This window comes from Vulpes vulpes, chromosome 5 (genome assembly GCF_048418805.1).
Source record: "Vulpes vulpes isolate BD-2025 chromosome 5, VulVul3, whole genome shotgun sequence".
In the NCBI taxonomy this organism is placed as follows: domain Eukaryota; kingdom Metazoa; phylum Chordata; class Mammalia; order Carnivora; family Canidae; genus Vulpes; species Vulpes vulpes.
Genome location: NC_132784.1, coordinates 74,047,538 through 74,070,137, shown reverse-complemented (window position 1 = coordinate 74,070,137; position 22,600 = coordinate 74,047,538). Strand labels below are relative to the sequence as shown.

The 22,600-nt window shown below is 38.1% G+C and overlaps 1 protein-coding gene and 1 non-coding gene across 3 annotated transcripts in view; one reads left to right on the top strand and one right to left on the bottom strand.

The window, feature by feature from the left end:
• Positions 1–22,600, bottom strand: part of CSTPP1 (centriolar satellite-associated tubulin polyglutamylase complex regulator 1) — a 199,975-nt gene that overhangs the window by 53,864 nt on the left and 123,511 nt on the right. The window lies entirely within an intron of this gene.
• LOC112924383 (U6 spliceosomal RNA) lies at positions 22,370–22,473 on the top strand. Its single transcript, XR_003235863.1, has one exon. It is a non-coding gene; the product is annotated as a U6 spliceosomal RNA (small nuclear RNA).

The window sequence follows — 22,600 nt, the reverse complement described above, 5'->3', positions numbered from 1 at the left end:
GATGATTAAGCAAAGAAGAGTCAGAGGATGCAAGAGAATATATATATTTTTAAATGGCCATTCTATTGTTTCAGGACTGCTAAGCCTAATGGAACACAGGACCTCTTTCAAATTACATAGCACATACCAAGTCAATTTTGGGTTGTCCCATCCATTCAAAAGGTATGAAAGAAATATATGACATATGAGGGGATGGAGGGAAAAATATTTCAGTTATATAAATACAGCAACATCAAACTTAAAATTTCTTAAATACTTAAATGCCAATTCCCATTGCATTGCTTATCTTCACTGCTTTGCACTTTATATTACTGTTTAGATAATTATTTCCTCCTGCCTGTGGGGTCCACACCCTCTCCTTTCTCCCAATCTGGCTTTTTCAGTGAAGTACTTTGAAGATCATTTCTACCCTTTATGTGCCTTTCTGTAAGGCTAAAGAAGCAGGAGAAAAAAAGGAATATCTTACCCTAAAGATTTAACCACATTTATTTAAGTACAAAGTATTGGTTCTAACAGGTAGATTTTATGTTTGAGTTGGTTGTCTGAGATCATTATCCCTTAGGGTATAAATTTCATCTCTTTCAAGTTTTGTATGAACTCCATTGCTGTTGGACTGAAGGAATCAATAGCAATCTGCATTCAACCTGACAATCTCTGGTTCACCTATGTTTAGGGACAAACATGTCTGGAAGAATAATTGACTATAGCAGTATTTCTCAACCTTTTTTCCCCTACATTTTGCCTTCTCCCTGCTCCCACTCCCCCTCTTTTAGCCTTCATAGGCATTTTTTCCAACTGTCTACCCCTCATGAATTTTACTCTCAAAGAGAGTAAATTGCCCCCTCTGGGGGCAATATTGCTACCATTGAGAATGCATGTTCTAGAGACTTTTTAAAAGTATATCATCTGACTTAATGTGTCTGAGTTTGAACCTAACATTCTCCCGAAGTGAACTATCAAACACAATTACACCTCTGTTCTGATTTTACAAAAAGAAAGAAAAAAAAAAAGGACATTTTTGTGCCTAACAGTGATAGTTCTTCCAAAGAAGAGATCAAAATCCTTTTTTTTTTCCCCTTCACACTGGACTTGATCTATCCACAGAATAAATGGCTTACTTTTTGGCAGCGTATTAGCTTTTTACAATAGTTCTATTTGAGTGTGGGAAGAGGCAATAGATTGTCAGGTCCCTTAGGGACCCCCAAATAGTTCACTCTTCTAAAAGTCAACAATATATTCCCTTGTAAGAGTAGAATTAAGTTCATTATCTCATTAAGTTTCTCCCAAACTCCAGAGGAAGATAGTGACTGGTATTGCTATTTCCCTTTTACAAGCAGAGAAATGATGACATAAGCAATTAAGTAGCTTAATTTAGGTCACAGGGATTGCAGTTTCTTCATGTAAACATCTTAGTTGTCATGCAATATTACTCTGAGGATTCCTAGACCCTATGTATGTCTTCTGGTTCCTACTTTCTAGGATCATGGTGCTCTGCTAGAGAAATGTTCATAAAGGTTGTTCTACCTCTGCCAGCCACTTTTCTCCTTCTAACAGCAGAAAAGCAAAAGAAGGTGTAAAGAGATAAGAATTGACTAATGGGGAGAACTGAAGTGACCTCAGGCTATTGTCCTAAAGGTTACTGTTTCACAAGTAAATGGCTTAAAGTGGCATAGAACACTGCATAGGTAGGTACCCACATTTTTATCTTTTCTAAGATGAATACCACCATCTTTGCAGGGTTCAAACGAGATGTATTAAACCATGATCCACTCCTCACAAGCTGCAAAGACCCAAATCAAGACCTCCCACAAGTAGTCTTCAAGGAACATGAGAAGTTCACATTTTATTTAGCAGTATTGGAAACTGACCACATCTTAGAACTATCTATACTTAAAACTCACCATAACTGAGTTGGAATTAGTGGCTGGCAAACCAAATAAAAAATACTATCTACAGGGCTCTCCTCTGTAAACTGGCTTCAGGCTCATTTAATTCTCCCAATTAAATCAGTGTTAAAATTACCTCAGAACAAAACAAACGTATTTGTTCTAAGGAGTAAGAGACTTTAAGAGATAACTTGTCTATCATGCCTTCAATAGATCTGTACATAATCCATTCCTCATAACCAGACTCTATTCTACTAAAACCGAGACAAAGAACTTCAGAGAAGGGTATTCTGTTATAGTGCTTAGGAACCCAGGCTGACATTAAGTAACATCATCTCTAATAAATTCGCCCTCATGTGTGACCTCAGTCCTTCACCCTGTGATAGAAGTTAGTTTCCTTTTTGTTTGAAGAGATGGAAATGACCTAATTAAGGGTTAAGGGCTTTAACTTTAATTCAGAATGCACAGAGCCAAAAGATACACCCTAAATCAACACAAACACATCAAGGCAAAGATCAAAGTATATGCATTTAGCTCAACTTGCTTCTGATACAGCAATGTTATGCTAGTGTTTTTTTGCTGTAAGCCAGGAACAAAATTGAGAACAAATTTACTTGAGAGATGGCAAAAGAAGCAAACATACAACACTTCAGTTTGTCTCAAAGAAAATGAAGCTTGGACTAAAATAGAAACTAGAAGTTACAAGGTGTGAAATCTAAAGATTGACTCTTGTGTTACAGAAGAGGCATTTAAATGAAAACCATTTCCTACTGGATGCCATAAATCAGGAACAAATTGGGGAGTGGGGCAACTCCTTTAGAGCCTTGGACATCACAGCAAAGGAACTAAACTGAAAATACTCCAGCTGAAAGAAAAAGAAGGAAAGAAGAAAGAAAGAAGGAAAGAAAGAAAGAAAGAAAGAAAGAAAGAAAGAAAGAAAGAAAGAAAGAAAGAAAATAAATATTCCAGCTTGGGAGAGGTGAGCAGAGAGAGAGCTCCACCCAAACCACTGTTCACATTGGTTGCAGCAGCTGTCAATGAACTGGAAAGGGCAGTGAGCAGAAATGAGCATGACCATGCTCCGATCTTGATTTGTTAATGTCAGCAGCATTTGTCTCTCTTGTTCTACCAACATAACTAGTTAAAGAAACAATCCTAGATTCAGGAAAAGGCTAATCTTTTTCATTGGCAGGTGACCAAAGAAAACACATTCTCCAATGAGCAGTATAAAGCAATAAAAACAAGACTGTACTTATCAGACATTTTTATCTGAAGTGTTCAAAACATTTGCCAATATTATACCCAGTTCCCACTTCCCCTTCACCACTTTCCCCCCAGCTGTGGAAGGAAAAGCAAGCTTTTCATAGGAAGGATGTCTCCTTTGCACATTGATGTAAGTCTGAATACAACTTTAGGAAAAGAACCTCCCAAAGAGGGTGTGGGTGGGGATTCTCCAGGGAGCCAGATCTTCCAAGCACCCCGGTAAAAGCTTTGCTCCACCACTTCAAAGGCAGTGTGGTAAAGTTCCTCTTGGCAACAATAGATGCTGCCAGGAAGAGCAATTCTTCATTTGGGCCAGGGCCCAAAAGGGAGAATTCAGAAGGAAAAGTAAGAAGGCATTTTCCCATCCAGATATAAGTAAGGAAACAGACCCACTGATTCACTAATTCTTTTTTCTAGAGATGGTATTATTATCTGGTTTTAATGCTTAATGAACAATAGTGTGAAGAGCTGTTTAAGATAATTTGCTCAAAGTTACAAAGTAGATCTGTGACACAGAGTGGCATAGACTCCAGGAGTCAACTTCAAACAGTGATAGATTTAAGTTATCAGAAGAGCCCTCAGAGGTTTGAAAAATAGAAGTGAGAAGACTTTTTTCTTTTAATGGAGAATAGTAATGAGTAGGAAGATATCCTAGATAAATATATACAGCACAGGGCAGCCTGGGTGGCTCAGCGGTTTAGTGCTGTCTTTGGCCCAGGACATGATCCTAGAGACCCGGGATCTCGGGATCGAGTCCCACATCAGGCTCCCTGCATGGAGCCTGCTTCTCCCTCTGCCTGTGTTTCTGCCTCTCTCTCTCTCTCTCTCTCTCTCTGTCTCTTATGAATAAATAAATAAAATCCACACACACACACACACACACACACACACAACACAGTAGTCCAACCTCGGGGGAATAGATAAAAAACAAAACAAAACAAAACAGTATTACAATGCAAGGTTTAAGTAAACAACAGGTAGAACAGGTAGTACTATTTGTTCCAAAGTTTTGCACAACACATATAATTAGGTGCTGACATACTATATTACTGATGGGTCAGACATACTGTCAGTCAGTGAAAGTGGTGAGTAGGTTACAGATAGTTGCCCTTAAAAGTTTCAGAAATATAGAGAAAACAATCATTTCCTTTGCTCCATATTCCAAGTGGCAAGTCTTTCCTGGGCACAGATATCTGAAGTCCCACAGTAGACAAGATGCAGAGACCTTTTTCCCAGAGTAATATGCTGGGCGCTAAAGAAGTTCCTTGCTTCATTGGACATCTAGACGAAGCCGAAATGGACTCAGTCAAGTATTAAATCTTGTGGATAAGATGATTTGAAATTTCAAATTAAAAAAAAAAAGAAATTTCAAATTTGCAATGGCTTGAGGTAGAGCCTTTAATAAAAAGACACTAGAAAAAAAAAGACACTAGAAAGTCCTAATTCTTCTTTAACTTTGGAACTATTTTTAATAGTAATCTCCTTATTTTTTTCTGCTGGGCCTTGATACTCCAGAATATCAAGCTTGAATGATATAATTGAGAAGGGATTTTCAAAAAGATGCTTTAAAAAATTTTTTTTCAAAAAAAAATTTTTTTTTCAAAAAGATGCTTATTAATTTTTATGAGATAAATCTAGTAAATCTGAATGTGACCTTGGCTCATCATATCAAGGTACCCAATAATGTTTGCCTCCCTTCACCCAAATTCATGCCTCCAGGCAAGAAAACAAACTTTCATTAAACATCAATTATCGGACAGCCTGGGTGGCTCAGTGGTTTATCACCGCCTTTGGCCCAGGGTGTGATCCTGGAGACCTGGGATGGAGTCCCAAGTTGGGCTCCCTGCATGGAGCCTGCTTCTTCCTCTGCCTGTGTCTCTGCCTCTCTCTCTGTGTTTCTCATGAATAAATAAATATTTTTTAAAAAATCAATTATCTTTCCAATTTTATGAGGTACCTAGAATAGGTCAATTCATATAAAGAGAAAATAGAATAGAAGTTACCAGGGGCTAGGGGTGTGGTAGGGAGAAATAGAGGTTATTGTTTAATAGATATAGAGTTTCACTTTGGGATGATGAAGATGTTCTGGAAATGGATAGTGGTGAGGGTTGCACAATATTATGAATGTACTTAATGTCACTAAATCGTCCATTTATCAGTGATTAAAAAGGTAAATTTATTATGTATGTTTTACCACAATTTTAAAAAAGATCTGTCTTGTTTTAAAAAATATCCAAATAAAGGCTCTCCAATCATTCCTTTATAATAATGTGGTCTAGAAATTTCCCCAAGTTTATCTGTTCATCAGAATCACTTGAGGTACTTATTAAAGTTATAGATTCCTTTGCCACACCCCAGACTGGCTATTTGGGAATTACTGGATCCTAAGCTAGGCTCATGAAGGCATGGTTGGACACTGTCTGTATTGGGATAGAGTGGTGCCAATTCAAGAAGCTTACTAACCCTTACACTTTTTCCCTGTGTTTTCTTATTTTTGCTTTTTTTTTCAAGTTTTTTTAATTTTAGTAAAATACATAAAACAAAAAATTTAACCATCTTAACCATTTTTAAGCATACAGTTCAGTGGTATTAGGTACATTCTCATTGTCATGCAACCTTCACCACCTCCATCTCCAGAACTCTTCTCATCTTGCCAAACTGAAACTCTTTACCCATTAAACAATAACCTCCCATTCCCACTTTGATCCTGGCAACACCATTCTCCTTTCTGCCTTCATGATTATGGCTACTCTAAGTACCTTGTACAATTGGAATTATATAGTATTTCTCTGTTTGTTATTGGCTTATTTCACTTAGTATGATGTCCTCAGGGTTCATCCATGTTGTAGCATATGTCATAATTTCCTTTGTTTTAAGGCTGAATAAAATCCCATTGTATGTATATACCACAGTTTGCTTATCCACTGATGCCCTGATAGATACTTGGTTGCTTCCATGTTTTAGCTGCTATGAACATGGATATACAAGTATCTCTCTGAGACCCTGCTTTCAGTTCTTTTGAATATATACCCAGAAGTGGAATTGCTGGCTTATCACTTGGTAATTCTATTTTTAGTTTTTTGAGGAACAACCATACTCTCTTCCATAATATCTGTATGATTTTACAATTCTCCAATGTACATAGGGTTCTAGTTTATTTATTTTTATTTTTTAAAAGATTTTGTTTATTTATTCATGAGAGAGAGAGAGACAGAGAAAGAGAGAGAGGCAGAGACACAGGCAGAGGGAGAAGCAGGCTCCATGCAGGGAGCCTGACATGGGACTCGATCCCAGGACTCTAGGATCATGCCCTGGGTCAAAGGCAGGTGCTAAACCATTGAGCCACCCAGGGATCCTGGGTTCCAGTTTATCCACATCCTTGGTGACACTTATTATTTTCTGTTGTTGTTGTTGTTGTTGTTGTTGTTGTTGTTAATAGTTGTTGTTGGGCGGCCCTGGTGGCTCAGCGGTTTAGCACCACCTTCAGCCCAGGGCATGGTCCTGGAGACCTGGGATCAGTCCTGCGTCAGGCTCCCTGCGTGGAGCCTGCTTCTCCCTCTGCCTGTGTCTCTGCCTCTCTCTCTCTCTCTCTCTATCTCTCATGAATAAATAAATAAAATCTTAAAAAAAATAGTTGTTGTTAATGGTAGCCATCAGAATGGGTTTGAAGTGGTATCTCATTGTAGTTTGGGTTTGCATTTCCCTAACAATTAGTGATGTTAAGCATTTTTTCATTGCATCCTTTCATTTCATTCATGACCGACTGGTGATTTGTACATTTTCTTAGGAGAAATGTCTGTTCAAGTTCTTTGCTCATTTTTTAACTGATTTAATTGTTTTCAGATTTAATTCACCTAGAAAAGGGTCTGGTTTGAATCTCCAGTATAGAAGGCATTTTTGAGAGATAGCATGTTATTGTTCAATTACAGTTCAATAGTTATCAAGAGTACCAAACATTGGGCTAGACATTAGGATTACAAAATTCAGTAAGGCATGGTTTCTGTGCCAAAAGAACTTAAAGTCTAACTGAGAAGACAAACAACTGATTTCAAAACATGTTGATAAACGTAATGACAGGGAGTTTAGAACACACAGGACAAGGTTTAGCCCACTTGGTAGGCTGAGATAGAGGGATGCTGAGGGAAGGTGTTCTAGAGGAGGTGCTACCTGAAATGAGTACTGGAGTGGGGCTTTATCCAGGTGAAAAGATGGCATAGTAGTGCTATAGTCAGAGACTAAACAAAGGCATCCTGATGGGAAACAACATGTGAGATGAGGGGAACTACCAGTTGAGTGCAGTAAAACTGAAGAGTAAATTTCAAGGCAAGGGGTTGCTAGAAATGAGGTTGAAGAGGGAGGCAGAGATCAGGTCATAAAAAGCCTTATGTGCTTCATTCTATAGATGGTTTTAAGTAAAAGAAGAACAGCAGCACAGTTAGATTTTCTTTGTATAGAAATCACTTGACTCCAAAGCAACAAAATGGATAGGAAAGATTGTAAATGTACAAGTAAGACCTGGGGTAATGATAATGGGGATCAAAGGGAAAGGTCAGGGATCCAAAAACTATTTTGAAGGTATGATCAGTGGGACTTGTCAGCTGACTGCATGGGAAGGGGGAGAGAAAAGGAGACTAGAATGAAAAGAGTATAGCTCTGGGAACTGATATGGGGAAGCCTGGAGGAGAGGCAGATCCAAGGGTGAGGATGAGGAGTTCTCTTTCTGACATGTTGAAATGAGGTAATTGTCAGACACATAAGTAGAGATGTATAAGCCTGATAGGACCTTGGATGTATGTATTTAGGGCTAGAAATATAGAGTTGGAAGTCATTTGCCTAATGTAGTGGGACAAGTAAAAAGAGATAAGACTGCTCAGTAGCTATATGTAGTGAGAAAGTAATTAGCCAAGTATGGAATCTGGGAAATTCCAACATTTAAGCTGAGGAACAAGGAACAATGGGAAGGATTGGTCAGAGAAGGAGGAAGGAAGTAGTAGTGGAAAGGGTATAACTTTGAAGCTAAATAGTATCAGTTTTAGAATTTCTTCTCCACTACTTATTCTATGTTCTTGAACAAATTAGTTGTAAGCCTCAGTTTTCCTGTCTATTATACAGGGATAATATAGTAGCCCCCTTCTTATCTACATGGGATACACTGCAGGACCCCCAGTGGATGCCTGAAACCAGGGATACTATTGAACTTCTATATATGGCTTTTCCTATATATACATATCTATGGTAAAGTTTATAAATTAGGACAGTAAGAGATCAACAATTAATAATAAAATACAACAATTATGACAATAAACTGTAACAAAAGTTAGGTGAAAGTGGGATCTTTCTCAAAATATCTTCTTGTACTGTATTCACTCTTCTTTTTGTCATGATGTGAGATGATAAAATGCCTATATGGTAAGATAAGAAAATGTGATGAAGTGAGGTGAACAACAAAGACATTGTGATATAGTGTCAGGCTACTATTGACCTTCTGACTATCTGTTAGATGGAGGATCCTCTGTTTCTGGATCCCTGTTGATTGTGGGTTACTGAAACTAAACTGTGGAAAGCAAAACCACACCTAACAAGGCACTACTGTAACATCTCGCAGATTATGATGAGGATTAAGTGTGATACTGTATGAACTATAACTTTAAAAAGTGCCTTTCACAATGACTACCTCACTGAAGGCGCACAATAAATGTTATTTCCTTTTTTTTGTTAGTCTGGCCCTTTTATGTTTCTTTTCCTGTAAGTAACAGGAAGTAGGGTATCCTTAGTTGTTATGCAGTTTTTAGCTTAACCAAGGGTCAAATTGGAGACAGCCTGGTCTCTGCCAATCTACAGTTACTCTAAACTGAAGCCACAAAGATGCCAAAAATTCAGGTTTGTAATAGTACTCTTGATGTCCATATAACTACTGTTCTTCTGTGTTATTTCTGTTTTTCCAGGACACTCAGGAGCTGCTCTGCAATGAAAAAAGTGAACAAATAACATCTGAAACGGGTTAGGAATTCATAATTGTTAGAGGTGACACCAGGTTCACTTTTGGCTCAAGGAAGATACAGGAGTTTTGTATATGGCAGGTGGTAAAAAGGTGTTAGAACGTTCCAAAACACTAAAATTAGAAAAGAAAAAAATTCTTCAGATTCAAAGATTAGTAGAGTTTATTTGTTTATTCTTTTTAAAAAAATTTTATTGGAAGCTAAAACATGTATTACATCACCCTGGCAGGCCTGTTTTTAATGATCTGTAAGCCTCAATGAAGCAAGTATCATTTAAGGCTTTGAAGGGAGAGAGAAAAGGGTGTTTCAAGTCCCTCAAACAATTTACTGCTCCAGTATTTCTAATAATCATGTGAGTATTTTTCCTTTTGACTGGAGAGCAAAGGAAAACAGAAACCTGTGGAAACTGGAGTTGGACAAGAGAACAAAGTTCATAGATAAAAAAAGGACTCAGCCCTTACAGCCTTTAAAAAAATGATCCACCATAGTCCCTTTTGTTCCCCTTTAGTGATCTTTAAGTGTCACAAAAGGCTCTTCGGGCTGATCTAAACAAACATGGGAAAGTTCTTTCAGGAAAAAGATACAATGATTACTGTACTTTGTCATGGTCATGCCCATTGGTGGGCCATTTCCCCTCAGAGATGTATTTCTCTAATTAGAGTGAGGAGCTGAAAACAAGCAATTTTTATTTATTTTTATTTTTTAAGATTTTATTTATTCATGAAAGACACACACACACAGAGGCAGAGACACAGGCAGAGGCAGAAGCAGGCTCCCCACAAGGAGCCTGATGTGGGACTTGATCCTGAATCCTGGGATCACACCCTGAGCCGAAGGCAGATGCTTAACCGCTGAGCCACCCAGGCGTCCCAAAAACAAGCAGTTTTTTTTTTTAAAGATTTTATTTGTTTATTAATGAGAGACACAAAGAGAGAGAGAGAGAGAGAGGCAGAGACAGAGGCAGAGGAAGAAGCAGGCTCCATGCAGGAAGCCTGAGGTGGGACTCGATTCCAGGTCTCCAGGATCAGGCCCTGGACTGAAGGTGGCGCTAAACCGCTGAGCCACCCGGGCTGACCAAACAAGCAGTTTTTAAGTCAGTAATGCAATTAAAATATCTCCAAATAACACAATAGTTTTATTTCTGTGACAATTACCTTCCTTCATTCCAAAGTGAAACTATCTTTCTACTATTAGTGTACGGCTAAAAAAGATAACCTTCAGGAATCTATAAAATAGTGCCCGACATAGAGTAGGCACTCAATAAATACTTGCTGAATGAAAGAATGAATACATAGAGCAGAACATACACCTTCTCTTTATGGCCTCTGTTCTTTTTGTATTAATCTAAGGCTAATTTAGCTTCTTGAGAGTCACATCATCCTGTTGCTAAAGACTCAGTTCAGTGGTGCCTGGGTGGCTCAGTCAGTTAAGCATCTGCCTTTGGTTCAGGTCATGATCCCAGGGTCCTGGGATGGAGCCCCAGCCCCTCAGCCCTGCTCAGCGGGGAGTCTGCTTCTTCTTTTCCCTCTGCCCCTCCCCTTGCTTGTGCACACTGTCTCTCAAATAAATAAATAAAAGCTTAAAAAAAGGACTCAATTCAAGTCTCTTGTAGTCTTATTATTAAGGTGCATGTTATCATGGCTCTTTTGCTTGGCCAATTTTTTCAACTGGGTGTTTAAAAATTTTTTAATTTTTTTAAAAATACTTACTATTTTATATTTTCCCATTTTAGTTGTAAAAATGAGCCTGTTGCTCAAGCCCAGAACATGTCTAACTGGAACACAGAGGTAAGAGTTACACACAAACAACAACAGATTAGCTTCTCAGTCCCCTTGGCATCCTCTAAATCATCTTGCATGACATTCATTATACTTGTGTCACTTATTCATTCACTCATTTATTTATTCAACAAATATTTACTAAGTCTTAATATGTGTCAGGCACCATTCTCAATGCTGAGGACATAGCAACGAACAAAAGGGACCCAAATCCCTGCCCCTGTGTTTACATGTGCAGGGAAGGTCAGGCAAAACAAGAAAAACATGTCACGACAAACAAAATAGTAGAGGACTTATTCTAGATTACAAGAAACTAAAGAGATGTTACCAAGTACAATGTGTAAACTTTGATTCTATCCTGGGTCAGAAAACAAACAGCTAAATATATTTGAGAACAGTTGGGGAAATTATAATTTGCACTGGATGTCAGATGATGTTATGGAATTGTTTTTCTTTTTTTTTAGAGGTGGGGAGGGGCAGAGGGAGATGGAGAGAGAATCTTAAGCAGGCTCCACATCCAGGTTGATCTCACAACCCTGAGATCATGACCTGAGCCCAAATCAAGAGTCAGACGCTTAACTGACTGAGCCACCCAGGCGTCTCTGTCATTCATTTTCCTAAATGTGATAACATCGGGGTTGTGCAGGATACTAAGAGATTGCCCTTACTCCTAGAAGTATGTCAAGGTAAGGTGTCAGGGTTCCTGTAACTTAGTTTCAAATGATCAATCTATCAATTATCTATCATGCACAAACAACAAAATGTTAGCATTTGGTGAATCCAGGTAAAGGGCAAATGGGTGCCTTTATAATACTCTCATAACTTTCTTGTAGGTTTGAAATTTTTTATAATGAGGACTGATGGGAGTAGGGGAAACCTACAGCATTTCTATTCAGAGATGTGAATCATGATTAACTGATTTATATGCTGAGTGAAATAAGTCAATCGGAGAAGGACAAACATTATATGGTCTCATTCATTTGGGGAATATAAAGAATAGTGAAAGGGAATAAAGGGGAAAGGAGAAAAAGTAAGTGGGAAATATCAGAAAGGGAGACAGAACATGAAAGACCCCTAACTCTGGGAAATGAACTAAGGGTGGTAGAAGGGGAGGTGGGCGGGGGGTGGGGGTGACTGGTTGGTGGGCACTGAGGTGGGCACTTGACGGGATGAGCACTGGCTCATTCTGTATGTTGGCAAATTGAACACCAATAAAAAATAAATTTATTTAAAAAAATGATTAACTGATTTGACTCTTATTCTTCGACATTTTTCTGAAAGTGTGTTGATCCCTCATCTTGAAAGATTTCCTTTCATTATTATACCTAGTAATACTTTCCCTTTTCCTTTGCAGCCATAGGAAAGGCTGGGATATGGAATAGCCACAGGATATTCTCTCACAATATCTCTTTGCTATGACTTTGTTAAATTAACATTTATTAAGTGGCGCACAGGATGCCAGATGGTAAGTCTTGGTTCAACAGCAGACCACAAGAGAAACTGAAATAGATATGTTTATTTATTTCCAACAGATCCTGGAAGAAGCACAAAGCACTAGGGGCCACGTGGGGAGGTCAAGGCAGGGTGCAGAGAGAGAGAGAGTGACAGGGCCTGGAACAACATGCCTTTATCAGGGTTTGTGTGTGGAGTGCTTTCAGGTTTCCAGGCTAAGGCTGGATTGGTCAATTCAAACCAAAAGAGTGAGGCTTTAGGGGCACCTGGGTGGCTTAGTCAATTAAGTGTCTGCCTTTGGCTCAGGTCATGATCTCGGAGTCCTGGGATTGAGCCCTGCTTCTCCCTCTCCCTGCCACTTGTGCTCTCTCTCTCAAATAAATACTTTTTTTTTTTTTTAAAGAGTAAGGCTTGGGATCCCTGGGTGGCTCAGCGGTTTAGCGTCTGCCTTTGGCCCAGGTGTGGTCCTGGAGTCCTGGGGGATCGAGTCCCAAATCGGGCTCCCTGCATGGAGCCTGCTTCTCCCTCTGCCTGTGTCTCTGCCACTCTCTCTCTCTCCCTGTGTCTCTCATGAATAAATAAATAAAATGTTTTAAAAAAATAATAAAGAGTAAGGCTTTAGTGAGCTTCACAGGGGTCTTTTTAAGAGGTGCACAAGGGGTAGGCCCTGGGAGGTAGGGGAGACTGCTGATCACAGGGTTGTTAGGGAAGTCTTATTAGGAACTCAATTGCAAGCTTGTGACCCTGCCAACTGTTATCTAGAGCATTCACTTGCATGAGGGGACTAGTGTCAGTTTAAAGTCCCTGCAGACCAAATAAAATGGATGCTGAGGCAGCAATAGCATGTGGTAGCTTAGCTCAATTCTCTACACTCTTCTTTCAATTTGATCTGAAATAGTGCTTTTACATATATGTTATTCTCACACTTTATACTTGACTTCAGGAAAGTAACAAATAATTACAGTGCAGGAAAAATACAAGAACAAAGTAGTTAGCAAATTAGCCATGAAGCCAGTAATATGGGGTATATATTAGATTCCTATGGTTGCTGTAACAAATTACCACAAACTTAGTGGCTTATTCTCCTAACAGTTCTGGAGGCCATAAATCTAACGTGTCTTACAGGGCTAACCAAGGTGTCAGCAGGGCTGGTTCTTTCTGGAGGTTCCAGGGGAGATTGTTTCCTTGTTTTTTTTTTTTGTTTGTTTGTTTTTTTCATTTTCTAGAGACCATCTTTTTATTTTTTATTTTTTTTTATGATAGTCACAGAGAGAGAGAGAGAGAGAGAGAGAGAGAGGCAGAGACACAGGCGGAGGAAGAAGCAGGCTCCATGCACCGGGAGCCTGATGTGGGATTCGATCTGGGGTCTCCAGGATCGCGCCCTGGGCCAAAGGCAGGCGCCAAACCGCTGCGCCACCCAGGGATCCCTAGAGACCATCTTAATTTCTCAGCTCATGGTCCTTTCTTCCCACGCTTTTGGCTTTCAGACTGCTTTTTTCCTCTTCTGTCATCAAACCTTCTCTGCCTCCTACAAGGACCTTGTGATTATATTATCCAGGATAATGTCTCCCATCTTAAGATTCTTAACTTAGCCTTATCTGCAAAATTCTTCTTGTCATATAAAATGACATTCACAGGTTCCAGGGATTAGGACCTGAATATCTTTGGGGGCCATTATTCGGTTTACCACAGGGTGAGAGAAAAACAAAGGGTCATATAAACAATAAGATATAAAGGAGAGGATCCTCACTTATTCTTTGAAAATATATTAGAAGGTACACTATCATTCCTCCTTAGAAAGGGTATTCCCATCACCATAAACACTTAGGCTAAGATAAAGGTTCTCAGACCTCATTTTCCTTTTGGGCTCTACTACTTACTATTTAAACAATGTCAGGCAAATTATTTATCTGCTATGCTTCAATTTCCTTGTCTTTAAACCGGAGATAATATTTACTCAAATGGTGGCCGAGAAGATTCAATACTATAATGGATTAAAAGATTTAACACAGTTCCTGATACATTTAAATGATGGTTGTTATTATAAATTATTTTATTATTCACAGGATGTACAACCATTGTGATGCTAAATCAGTACACAACATTTTTAAAAAAATTTTTTTAAATTTTTATTTATTTATGATAGTCACAGAGAGAGAGAGAGAGAGAGGCAGAGACACAGGCAGAGGGAGAAGCAGGCTCCATGCACCAGGAGCCCGACGTGGGATTCAATCCCGGGTCTCCAGGATCGTGCCCTGGGCCAAAGGCAGGCGCTAAACTGCTGTGCCACCCAGGGTTCCCAGTACACAGCATTTCCAGAGGCCTCTAGTGATTCACTTCTTCTATGTGCATTCTATATAAGATAATAAGTAAAGCTTACTCAATTGTCATTTTTTTCCAATTTTATGCATATTTGTTGGAAGTGTCTCTAAACTGAATCACAAACTTCCTTGTCTTACCAATAAGATAATAGTGAACAGAGTTACCATTTGCTTCATCATTCTAACCTTATGAATATGGCTTATTGTCCTGGAGCATAATAGAAAGATATCCTTAAAGAAGCAAAAAGGTTAATAAAATGATTTATTTGTCCCCTACATGGTAAATGACCTTAAAATACTGTTTTTAATATAGATTTTTCTCTTCACTATTTGGCTTTCTAGTGATTCTCTTTTCTGATAACATTTATCATGACTGTTGGTGTGTGGCTGTGATATTGTGATTTATAAAAAATATATTTTGAGGATGACCAAAATATATTTCTCATATATTTAGGCACAGTTCCTACCTCACAGCTCTCCAAGCCCCTGGAATTTCCTAAGTGTTGAGACTGGTAAAATTGTCTTTTGTTTGTGAACGAGGTGACTTCTGAAAGCACATAAGGATGTGGCTGCCAGAACCAATCTTGTGATTAGAGGGTGGAACTTTCAGCCCCATCTCCTTACTGCCAGGGCAGGAAAAGGGCCTGGAGATGGAGTTCAATTACCAAAAGCCAACGATTTAATCAACCATGCCTATGTTGATGAAGCCTTCATAGAAACCCAAAAGAATGGGGTTCTGAGAGCTTCTGGGTTGGTGAACACATGGAGATTTGGGAAGAGTGATGCAGCTGGATAGAGCATGGAAGCCCTGTGCTCTTTACCCATACCTTATACCTTGCCTTACGTATCTCTTCCATCAGGCTATTCCTGAATTATATCCTTTTATAATAAACTGGTAGTCTATTAAATAAAATGCTTCTCTGAGTTCTGTGAGCTGCCCTAGCAAATTACTCAAACCTGGGGAGAAAGTACTGAGAACTTTGGATTTATAGTTAATTGGTCGGAAATACAGGCAACAACCAGGGCTTGCTACTGGTATCTAAAGTAGGGCAGTGGCGGGGCCAGGATGGGAGGATGGGGGGCAATCTTTTAGGCCAGAACCCTTATCCTGTGAATCAGATGCTGTCTCCAGGTTGATGGTATCAGAATTGAGCTGAATTAAGTTGAATTCTTAGACACCCTGCTGGTGTCTAAGAATTGCTTGGTGTTCTGTGGGAAGCCACGCTGCTATGTGAGCTAAGGCTAACAATACTTTAGACCACTCTCACTACTTTTTTAAATCTGCAATTGATAACCTGATCTGTATTTGAAGTTTATGCATTTGTAAGAGGCTCCCTGTGAAACTCTTAGGAGACTTCCTGCCTTGCCTACAAAGACACATATAAATTCTGTACACACTGTCTCTTCAGGGACCGTTTTTTACTTACTTTCAAACTAGTGGCTTTGTTTTGAACACCTTAGAAATTTGATTGCTATGTTGGTAAGATATTAAAGAGTTCAACCATGTCTGACACTATCCTGAGGATCTAATGTTCAATGCAAATCAAAACACTAGAAAATTAATAAGTTTAAGGTATGACAATATCTTCTATTTAATGATCTTATCAAAGTGCCCCATTAAATTACTCTGTCCATTTGGATTTGGAGTTTTTAGGTTTTTGTTTACAATGAACATCAGACAATCCTTGAGGCTAATGATGGACATTCTATACCCGTATGTACACAAATGTATACATAAACAAAGGAAATCCAGATTACCCAGTGATTTAGCCTTATTAATTCTTGTTTCTACATTTTTACTCACAACATTAACTCTCCTCCTTAATTGAGCCCTTTGTTGATAAAATACTTTTTTGTTTGTGGGTTATTTCTCCCCATAATTGCTCCTTGGCCTCAGGGAAGGCATGTGAAGAGCAAATCTTATCTTTGCTGTAGACTGTGGCCTCTCTGTTTTAGCTGTGGCCCATTCTTAAATGGAAAGGAGAACAGGATATTCAGAAAGACAAGCTGGTATATTACACAATTAAAATTCAATGAATTCTCAGATGAGCCATATCTACATTTAAGTATAAAATCCTTAATAAAACCAAACAAGGGGCACTTGGGTGGTTCAGTGGTTGAACGTGTGCCTTTGGCTCAGGTGATGATCCCCAGGTCCTGGGACTGAGTCCCGCATCAGGTTCCCTGCAGGGATCCTGCTTCTCCCTCTGCCTATGTCTCTTCCTCTCTCTCTGTGTCTCTCATGAATAAATAATATCTTTAAAGAAACAAAAACAAAAAAACAAAATCAATTTTTGGATTAACTGTCATGAAATTATCCATGTCACTGGTATTTTGCAGGTTTACTATGCATTTTAGGTACACCCATTAAGTGTTATTAAAATGCATGTTTATTAGTACTGCTCTTAATGCGACATAGTCCATTCATTTTAATTTACAAAACATGTAATGAATTATAGTGGTAGACAGTGCTTCTTTCTCTATATTTTCCAAGAATCCGAAAAATCAAGAGGTTTTCTTGTTCTGTCCACAATGGCTCTATAGTAAAAAGCACAAGAATTAAGTGTATACTAAGAACAATATAATAAGTGCCATTATGGGGTACTTACTAAGTGTTAAGTGCTATATAGGGTACTTTTTATATTGTGGTGGTTTTAAGACATGTCCACAAAAATCTCCTGATACTCCCCTCTTCAAAAGATGGACCCTAAGTCCCTTCCCCTTCAGTATGAGCTAAACTTAGTAATCCACTTTTAATAAACAGAATAAAACAAAAGTGACAGTTGTGACTTCAGAAACTCAGTCATAAAAGGCACTTTGGCTTCCTGCTTGCTTGTTCTCTCTCTCTCTCTGAGATCACTTTTTCTGGGGAAGCCACTGCCATAGTCATGAGGAATATGTGAACATCCTAGGCCTCCTGCCAACAGTGATAAGTGAGCTTAGGAGTCCTTTTCAAGCCTTCAGATGACTGCAGCTGAATCTAAGTCTTGATTTCAACTTATGAGGGACCTTGAGTCAGAACCATCCAAGTAATTTGCTCCTACATTCCTGATGCTTAGAAACTGTGTGAAATAGTGTTTATTGTTTTAAACCTCCAAGTTTGGAATAATTTATTACATAGCAATAGATAACTAATACACACACACACACACACACACACACACACACAGAAACACATATTTTATTCTTACAACCACCACGGGATAAGTGGTATTCTGAGGAAACAAAGACTTAGGTGGTTACTTAACTTACTCAAGGCCACACAGCTACTGGTTGCAGACCCAATGATACCACACCCATATTTGTTCCACTATATTATACTATCTTTTTTCAGGTCTTGTTTTTTTTAGGCAGCTTATTAGCTATCTCTCCCAACTTTGATTAGCTTGCCATCAATGCTCTCACTCAAACAATGGATTAGGGAAAAAAAGAAAAATGGCTAAGGACATAGTCCAGAATCATACTTCTGGAGATGTCCCTTTAGGATGATATGAACCCATTAATTAGCACATTTTTGGTATGATTGTTCAACCAATTATTTATCATCCATCCTATATTACTTTTGCTTATTCTCAAGGATATCATTTTACTAAGAGGTAAAAGAGCTGGGATTGAAAGCAGGCCTTCCTTACCCACAAAGTGTGGGTTCTCTTTCCCTTTACCCTCTTCACTTCTCCCCTCCCTTCCTCTCACTTCATCCTCTCCCCTGGTCCTCTCCCCTTGCTTCTTCTTCAATCAACTTACATAGGCTTATAGTTACCATAGCTTCCTTTCCTGAATACTACAGATATTTATTCTTTTTATTTTATTTTATTTTATTTTATTTTTTTTTAATTTTTATTTATTTATGATAGTCACAGAGAGAGAGAGAGGCAGAGACACAGGCAGAGGGAGAAGCAGGCTCCATGCACCGGGAGCCCCACGTGGGATTCGATCCCGGGTCTCCAGGATCGCGCCCTGGGCCAAAGGCAAGCGCCAAACCACTGCGCCACCCAGGGATCCCATATTTATTCTTTTTAATAAATAGTTGAAGAATATCACTCAAGACAGGTATCAGGGTCACCAACCTCAGTCTCCTTAAGTGACTTTCTGAATATTGGTTCTCTGACTCCAATCTGGAACTTCTCTCCACCCTCACCCTTCCCCACAATGAACACAATTTCCATTTTCTACAGACTGCCAGCAATGGTACAGCCAGTTTACCTACTAGGTGTCTGTACCCTGGAATGTAAATTAGATCCAGAAATCTGAGTTCACTTAAAGGAGTTAGGTGATCTCTTACAATCCCAGTCATGTTTGATTTCATTCCCTGAAACTACTCTTAATTTTATCTTTTTCAGTCCAAATAGCATCCTCTTTGAGAAAACTAAATCAAAACAGGAGGTGAATGCTCTGTTTTTTTTTTCCTTTCATTCATTAATGGTATACCATTTACCTAGACCCAATTGTTCCTTTAGCTACAATGTAATTTTTTAAAGTTTTATTTATTTAAGTAATCTCTACACCCAATGTGGGACTCGAACTCAAGACCCTGAGATCAAGAGTTGCATGCTCTTCTGAGTGGGCCAGCCCAGCACCCTGCTGCAATGTAATTTTTTAATAAGGAAGACTTTTATATATGCATTCTTTTTTAAAAAAAATTTATTTATTCATTCATGAGAGACACAGAGAGAGAGAGAGGCAGAGACACAGGCAGAGGGAGAAGCAGGCTCCATGCAGGGAGGACTCGATCCCAGGTCTCCAGGATCAGGCTCTAGGATGAAGGCAGGCGCTGAACCACTAAGCCACCCGGGATGCCCTATATATGCATTCTTATGTTTATTGCAACATTATTTATAATGGCCAAGATGTGGAAGCAACTTAAGTGTCTATTGATAAACTCAACACTCAAAGAACAAATAATCCAGCCAAGAAATGGGCAGAAGACACGAATAGTCATTTCTCCAAAGAAGACATAAAAATGGCCAACAGACATATGAAAAAATGCTCAATGTCATTCAGCATCAGAGAAATACAAATCAAAACCACAATGAGATACTACCTCATACCAGTCAGAATGGCTAAAATGAACAAGTCAGGAAATGACAGATGTTGGCATGGATACGGAGAAAGGGGAACCCTCTTATACTGTTGGTGTTGATTGTAAGCTGGTGCAGCCACCCTGGAAAACAGTTTGGAGGTTCCTCAAAAGGTTGAGAATAGGGCTAACCTATGACCCAGCAATTGCACCACTGGGTATTTACCCCAAAGATACAAATGTAGTGATCTGAAGGGGCACCTGTACCCCAATGTTTATAGCAGCAATGTCCACAATAGTAAAACCTTCTTTTTTTCCATAGAAAAAGCTCAGATGTCCATCAAGGGATGGATGGATAAAGAAGATGTGATATATACATATAATGTAATACTACTCAACCATCAAAAAAATGAAATCTTGCCATTTGCAACAATATGGATGGAACTAGAAGATATTATGCTATGTGAAATAAGTCAATCAGAGAAAGACAATTATCATATGATCTCACCCTTATGTGGAATTAAGAAACAAAACAGAGGATCACAGGGGAAGAGAGGAAAAAATAAAACAAGACAAAATCAGAGAGGTAGACAAACCATAAGAGACTCTTAATCATAGGAAACAAACTGAGGGTCGCTGGAGGGAGGGGTGTGGGGGCACAGGGTAACTGGGTGATGGACATTAGGAGGGCACATGATATAGCGAGCACTGGGTATTATATAAGACTAATGAATCATTGACCTCTACCTCTGAAACCAATAATACATTATAAAATAACATTAATTAATTGAATTTAAATAAAATGTTTAAAAAGTGTCTATTGATAAATGCACAGATAAAGATGTCATACACATGTGTATATGTATCATATGTGTGTATAATAGAATATTACACAGCCATAAAAAAGGATGGGATTTTTGCCATTTGCAACAACATGGATGGACCTAGACAGTATTATGCTAAGTGAAATAAGTCAGACTGAGAAAGACAAGTGCCATATAATTTTGCCCCTATGTGGAATTTAAAAGACAATTAATAAATAAACAAAAGAATCAGATCTATAAATACAGAGAACAAACTGATGGTTGCCAGAGGGGAGGAAGGAAGGGAGATGGAAAAAATGGGTGAAGGGGAGTAGGAGATATAGGCCAAAAAGGTTATTTGCTCTGACTACTTCTATTTATATTGTAATGAGGTCCTACTCTGTGCAATCAAGAAAAAAGAAAGACCCCCACGAAGATTGGATAGGAAGAAGTAAAACTGCCTCTATTTGCATATGACATGATTTTGCATGCAGAAAATTCTAAGGAATCTATAAAGAATCTATGAGAACTAATAAGAGAATTTACCAAAGTCACAGAATACATGAGGAACATACAAAAAGCAATGATATGTCTATAATCTTGCAGTGAAAAACTGGTAAAGAAAATAACTTCAAAAAATAATACTATTTATAATACTTGCACAAAACACGAACTATTTAGGGATATTCAATAAAATGTATAAGATCAAAAATTAAATAAATAAATAAATAAATAAATAAATAAATGTATAATATCTATATATTAAACACTATAGCACATTGCTGAGAGAAATATAAGAAGACCTAAGGAAAAATGTACTATGTCCATGGATTGGAAGATTCAATAATATAAAGTTGACAATTCTCCCCAGATTGATCTACAGAATCTTCAAATCTCAATCAAATTCTTCGCAGGCTTTCTTTCTTCCTTTCTTGTAAAAATTGACAAGTTTGTTCTATAAGTTATATAGAAATGCAAGGGAATTCTAATGACCAAAACAATTATGAAAAAGCAAAAGCTGAAGTGCATACACTACCTTACTATAAAGCTAAAGTAATCAAGTCTAAGGTTTAACAAATAGATCAATAGAATAGAACAGAAAATCTAGAAATGAACCCATACATATATAATCAATTGACTTTTTTTTTTTTTTTTTTTAACAAAGGAACCAAAAAAGTTAAGTGGGAAAAGAGTCTTTTCAACAAATGGTGCTGGAACAAACAACTAGTTATCCAGATGGTACAAAAGAGGACCTTGACCTCAACCTCAAACCACCCACAAAAACTGATTCAAGATGGATTATTTACCTAAACATAAAAGCCAGATTTCCAACACTTTTAGAAGAAAATGTAGGGTAATACTATCACAAACTTAGGATAGGCAAAGATTTTTAAAAACTGGGCCCAGAAGCACTAACCATAAAAGAAAAAATTTATCAAATGGACTTTAAAAACTTCTGCTTAATGGAAGACACCATAAAGGGAAAAAACAAGCCAAAGAATAGTAGAGATATTTGCAATATGCAATCTGACTTGCAACCAGAATACATAAAGAACTCCTACCACTCAGTAATTAAAACAATCCATCCTAAACTGAGTAAAAGATTTCAAAAGGCATTGAGGGGGGCACTTGATGGGATGAGCATTGGGTGTTATACTATATGTTGGCAAATTGAACTCCAATAAAACATATACAAAAAAAAAAAAAGATTTCAAAAGGCATTTCACAAAGAAAAGGGCTAATAAACAATAAAAAAGTATTCACTATCATTAATCATCAGGGAAATGCAAATTAAAACCACAATGAGATACCACTTCATACTCACTAGAAAGGCTAAAATTAAAAAGTCTCTGCTCACTTCAGCAACACATATGTTAAAACTGGTATGATACAGAGATTAGCATTGTCTCTATGCAAGGATGACATGCAAATTTGTGAAGTGTTCCATATTTCTAAAAACAACCTTATAGTGATAATCATTTCACGATATATACATATATTAAATCATCACATCTTAAATTTAAACAGTGTTACATGGCAATTATATCTCAATAAAGCTAAGGGAGAAAGGAAGCCTGAAA